This window comes from Canis lupus, chromosome 12 (genome assembly GCF_011100685.1).
Source record: "Canis lupus familiaris isolate Mischka breed German Shepherd chromosome 12, alternate assembly UU_Cfam_GSD_1.0, whole genome shotgun sequence".
NCBI classification, from domain to species: Eukaryota; Metazoa; Chordata; class Mammalia; order Carnivora; family Canidae; genus Canis; species Canis lupus.
This window is the reverse complement of record NC_049233.1, coordinates 15184550-15191073: the sequence shown is the minus strand read 5'-3', so window position 1 is coordinate 15191073 and position 6524 is coordinate 15184550.

Genomic DNA, 6524 nt, shown 5'->3' with positions numbered 1-6524 from the left:
AATGTGTCTCCTCTATACCAGGTCCTAAAACCCAACTACACAGCAAAATGTGAGGCAATTGTTCCTCATTTCCTGGGTTCCAGGGCACTACTGACATTTCCAAAGGTCACTCAATACTATAGAAAAGCCTCTAGATTTTTTCCGCCAACATTGTATTTAGAAAGCTTTTCATTATACAGGAAGATTGGAAGAATTTTACATTAAACCTTCTTATACCTATTTTCTACAATCTCTCACTGCTTGCTTTGCCACGCATAGAGCTACGTGGCCATCTATCCCTCTCTTCCTCCATCGATCTATCTTCTCTTGTATGGAATCCTTTGATTTTGATTAATTTTGAGAAACCCTTCTCCCATCAAATTTTCTCAGTCTGTTCTCCCTGGCCACATACCATTTAGTCATTACAAGAGCCAATGCAGTGGGCAGGATCTTGCCTTATGGATGAACAATCATTCTCATGAAGGTAAGCAGCTGGCTCAGGGTCACTTCGCTGGGAAGTACTGGAGTCTACATCTCTCTCAAGCTAAAGCCTAGACTTTTAGCCTTAAATTCTTATGTCCTCTTACATGGCACTTTTCTAAAACATAGGCATTATGCCTTCACTTTGACCAATCTTTGTTAATTTCCAATGGGGATTTTTTCCAAAGGCAATTAACACATCTTTCATAGCCAAATAAAACAGCAGAAACAGCAAAAAAAAAAAAAAAAAACAAAACAAAACAAAACAAAACAAAACCTCAGGGCTTCTTCATTCTACTATGACCAATACTTTTTTTTAAGATTTTATTTATTTATTTGAGAGAGAAAGAGAGAGAGAACAAGTGGGGGAGGGAAGGAGAGACAGAGGGAATTTTACATTAAACCTTCTTATACCAGCGGAGGGTTCGTGGGGGCAAGCAGACTCCCCACTGAGCAGGGAGCCCTGATGATGCTGGAATGAACCCAGGACCATGGGACCTGAGCCAAAGGCAGCCAATTAACCAACTGAGCCACCCAGGTGCCTCTGTTATGACCAGAACTTTAAATACAGTAGCATAAAAGAGAATATATAAATTATGTGGCCATTCTTCCATAGCACTTCACATTTACAGTTTAATGTTGAACGTGTATTTCCACGTGGGAGATGTACTTGTGTGTATTCCATAATATTTGCTACTTTTACAAACCTGTGCCTCAACTCAGTTCACCACCTTGGCTGTGTTTTATTTATTTTTGTTTGTTTCATTTTCCTGTTCTTGAAATAGTAGAGGAAGGAGTTCCATCAGGTGCTGATATGTGTAACAATCAGCACTTGTGTGATATGGGATTGCTCAGCTTGCTCATTGCACATCTCAAGACTCAAGCTTATTACCTTGAACCTGTCAGCTTGGTTCAAACAACTAAACAAATTCCCTTGCCAATCTGATTGAGCAGAAGGACGTTGTTCACCAGGAATACCTTAGATGACCCAAGACCAGTCACTATTTGTATTTTAGGCTAGTCTTCCTCTCTGCTTTCATTTAAATATAGGTGTGTCTGCAGTTATGGGAACTATCACACTTCAAATCAGGAAGACTTACCATGAAAGTGCTTAAGTGTTTTATACTATGAGCCCCTTCTAGAAAAAGTGCTTTTAAATTAAGAAAATAGGGATGCCTGCGTGGCTCAGCGGTTGAGCATCTGCCTTCGGCTCAGGGCATGATCCTGGGATTGGGGATCGAGTCCCACATCGGACTCCTTGTGGGGGGAGCCTATTTCTCCCTCTGCCTATGTCTCTGCCACTCTCTGTGTCTCTTATGAACAAATAAAACCTTTTTAAAAAGAGAATTAAAAAAGAAAAGAAAATACAGAAGATAGTAAATGAAACTAATTTTATTAAAATGCAATTATAAAAATGTTAGAATAGTAGTTTATGATATAATATATATTTTTATTAATGTATTATATAATTAGACTTAGCGATACTTCCAAAAGTTACCATAATTTCCAAGTAATGATGAGTATTAATGTTATTTCAAGATATCTGAAATATCATCGGGGTGTTTCATAATCTGAAATGCCATGATTTATAATATGATGTTAATACAGAATGAAAATATATGAGATGTCTGTGTGCAGCAAAGTCATAGACACTGCTAATGTTTGAGTTTGGTTACCCAAACTCACAGTTGAAGGAAATGCTGAATATCAGTTAATATTAGTAAAAGTAAAGATTTTTTTTTCTCCCCCCACCAAGAAGTTTACATACATCCTAAATTCTACACAGTCATGGGAATGCTTAGTTTGGAAAGGTTGTTAGCAATTCTGTCTCAGGAATTCTAAACCTAGATGGGTTTCACAATAATTTAGTGAATATTGAAGAAATAGAAATTCCTGGGACCTAACCTTGACTTACTGAATTAATCTCTGAAGTAAAATCCATGTGTTTTTTAAATAAATTCCAAAGGTGATTCTGATGCACAGCCAATTAGGGAATTCATCAAGTGCTTAGCATTTCCAAAGATTTTCTCCAAGAATTTCTAATGCCTATTGCCCTTTCCCCCCCTTAACTCTTATGGACCTGGTACTTTGAAAGGCTTTATCTCAACATACGTAAACATTAATTTCTTCTTCCTGTAAAAAAAAAAAAAAAAAAAAAAAAAGTAAGGTATGATTTACGTACAGGAACACTTATACTTATTAGTATATCATATAATCACACAACCACAACAACTCTCAAGGTATGAAACAGTTACATCACCTTAAAAACTTACTTGTGGGGGATCCTTGGATGGTTCAGTGGTTGGGTGTCTGCCTTCTGCCCAGGGCGTGATCCTGGAGTCCCGGGATCGAGTACCACATCGGGCTCCCTGCATGGAGCCTGCTTCTCTCTCTGCCTATGACTCTGCCTTTCTCTCTCTGTGTCTCTCATGAATAAATAAATAAAATCTAAGAAAAAAAAACTTACTTGTGCCTCTTTGTAGACAGTCTTTCTCTCTGTCTTGAGTGTCCTGGCAATGACTGGTGTTTTTTGTCCTAGTTTTGTCTTTTCCAGAATGTCACATAAATTATTCAAACAGGCCTTTGAGTCTGGTCTTATACTTAGCATAATGCATTTGGGATTCGTGCATATTGTTGTGCATATCCCTGTATTCCCAGTTTTTACCAAATAATACTTATTTGATGGTACTGATGGACCAAGTTTATTTATCCACATGCCAGTTAAGGACATTTAGATTGTTCCCATAATTCCTGGCACACAGATTTTATATGAATGTAAGTTACATTCCACTTGGGTACATATCCAGGAGTGGAGCTGCTAAGTGTATATTTAACTATATAAGGAACTGTCAAAACATTTTCCAAGGTGGCTGTACCATTTTGCATTCACACACACACAACAAACATGTTCATAACAAAATTAGGAGGAATACTCATGAAAATCATGGTTCCTGTCTCAGTAACTAATCACATGCTCATAGCTGATATTTGTTACTACTTACTTAATACTACCCATTATGTATTTCTTTTTTTTTTTTTTAAGATTTTATTTATTCATTCATGAGAGACACAGAGAGAAAAGCAGAGACACAGGCAGAGGGCGAAGCAGGCTCCATGCAGGGAGCCCAACGTGGAACTCAATCCCAGGTCTCCAGGATCATCATTTATGTATTTCCTTTGACCTCAGCTGGTCATGGTTCTGATAACACGAAGAATAAACGAGTAAGCAATACTGAAAGGGTTATTTAAAATAAGCGCCTGGGTGGCTCAGTCAGTTGAGTGTCTAGCTCTTGGTTTCTGCTCAGGTCATGATCTCAGAGTCGTGGAATCAAGCCTCATGTGGGTCTCTGCTCTCAGTGAGGAGTCTGCTTGAGGCTCTCTCTCTCCCTCTGCCTTTCCCTTCCCACCACTGGAATAATTAAATAAATCTTTTAAAAAATAATAAAATAGAGGATGTTGAGGATGTGTATGTTTTCTGTCTCAAATTCTCGGAATTGTTGACAACTCCTCCAAAATTTGGTTTAAAGGTGAGGAATCTAGAGAAGTTAAGCAACCTGACCTTGATCCCATAGCCTGAAGGGTTAAGACTCCTTCCAACCCAGGCAGGTTTTCAAGGCTCCATGAGCATTAGCCAGGTGGCCTAGTGCAAGTCACGCAACCTCTCAGAATTGCAGTTTGTGATATCACTGGGGGTACAGTAAGACCTGCCCTGTAGGTGAGTCATGCAGATAAGATACAATACATGCTTAGTACAGAATCCACATTGCAACAATTGCTTCATAGCATCCTTTTCCTATTGTTCTCATTTACTATGCACAAAAGAAAGATCTTTTCCCAATGCTTTGATAAGATGAACAATGAAAACAGGACTCAGCAAAGACAACCAGAGGCCATGGGGGTATAGTCCCAGTAAAAGACCCTGAGAACACTTACCAGTTTGGTCCAGGTTTGTCCTGCCAACAGAAAACAGACTATGATTCATACCATGAAACTAGATAGGGTATATTAATGGACTGGACAATAGAGAGACTCATTTGTCCCCTACAGGGCGTTATTCCTGACCCCCTTTGGGATTCTTGGGAGAAAATCAAGCCTACTCCTATAGTAACATCGCTATGATCACATGGACCATGTGATCCATCACATGGACCTGTTACAGAGGGCCAGTGCCAGCATTAGTCCACACATCTCATCTCATCCCCACCGAAACCCCCGGAAGTAGGGATTATTCTGCCTATTTCATAGAGGAGAATATAAACCTAAGCCTGCTTGACTCATAAGCCCATGATCTTAAAATACTGTACTTATTAAAAAAGACTATTCAGGGGGAAAAAGGGAGGGGAATCAATTCGATATGCTGTAAGCAAAAGAGGAAATATTATTATGAAAGTAGTATTTCACAGATTTCCTGAGTACGGAACCAGAACTGGAAACTAGAAGGCTGTGGGTGTGCGTGCTTGTGTCCACCTCACCCTACCCCACCTCCTACCCCACTGCACCTGCTGTTACCTCAGTCTCTCTTTCTGTGGAGCACCTCCCAACACTTCCTCAGTCCTATGTAGAAGTAGCCACTCCATGCTTCTGATGTTATGTGCTACTGGTCTATCCTCTCAGCCTCAAGGGTTCTCAGTTCCTCCCCACCCCAGCTCCTGGCCCACAAGCTCTGATCATCAATGTTCACCCATCCTGAAATGGGTACCTAACCACACCAGGCAACCCTCTGTGTCCAGTCTCTGGGCAAGATTTCCCTGCTGGTTTTTTTGTTTGTTTGTTTGTTTTTTCTTCAGCCCAGCAAATGGCAGCTAGTGCTGCCAAGGGAACATATTGCTCCACAAGAAGACCCGCTGTGGGTAGCTCAGGAGCCAGAGGCAATGATGAGGGCAGAGGTGGGAATGGAGACTCCTTTGCACAGGGAGGTAGGGACCCCAGGAGGGCCCGGTCAAGAGGGGAAGTATCGAATCCAGCCTGCCCCTACCTCTCCACCCCGGGTCCAGTTCAGTCACAGGCCAGTCTTCCTGAGGGAGTGGCCAGCACTCAGGGTGGAGGGGGAATTGTGGAGAGAGTACTTTTTGAGGAGGCTGAGTGCTCGGAGATGAAGGGGGCTTAGTGAGGGAATGAGGGCCCAGTGAGGGAGGTGGCTCATTTGTGAAGGATCCATCCATGGGGGGTAAGGGCGCCATGAGAAGATCGAGTATCAGAATGGGGGTGGCTACTGGCCCTTCTTTGTGTAACCTCGGCCTCGTCCACTCAACCCCCATCCCCCTCTCCACCTGCAATCCTCTGTGTGGGCTGTGGCTAGTGGTAGGGGGAAGTGTGAACTCTGAGAGAGGATGGACTCTGCACAGATGTTGAAGGTAGCGTGAGATAGGTCAGGACAGAGTTGGAGAGCCCACTGTACCCAGAGCTTGGTCTCAAATGTCAGAGCCAGCTGGCCCCCAGGAGAAGAATCTTAGTGGTCTAGCTTGCATCAGGTATCTTCCAAAGTTCATACCCTGGTTGAGGACCAATAGGAGCATGGCAAGCAGGAACCACCCGTGGGAATTATTGAGCATAGAGAAAGGAGATTAGTGCTCAGGATGGATATAAACACTAGAAAAAGTGTTTTCCACAGCTGTACTACTTTCCTATCAGATGTTTAAGCATTTATTTATTTCAGATAATTCAAATCAAGCATGGTCTATATTAACATAAGCGTCAATTGAAGAATGTGTAATGAAGATGTTAAGTGCCCAAAGACATTGGTTTAGGTAGAAAAACTAGTAAACCTAGAATGAGGAGTAGCGAATTGGAGCGCATCAGGCCAGCTGCCTGGTGGAAGCTCTAAATACTTTCTGGTCTCTACTGCAATACTGTCTGATAGGCAGGAAAAGAAGAAGAAGAGGAAGAGGAGGAGAGAAGAAGAAGAAGAAGAAGAAGAAGAAGAAGAAGAAGAAGAAGAAGAAGAAGAAGAAGAAGAAGAAGAAGAAGAAGAAGAAGAAGAAGAAGAAGAAGAAGGAAGAAGAAGGAGGAGGAGGAGGAGGAGGAGGAGGAGGAGGAGTCAGCCACTCATGTAATATTTTAAATAT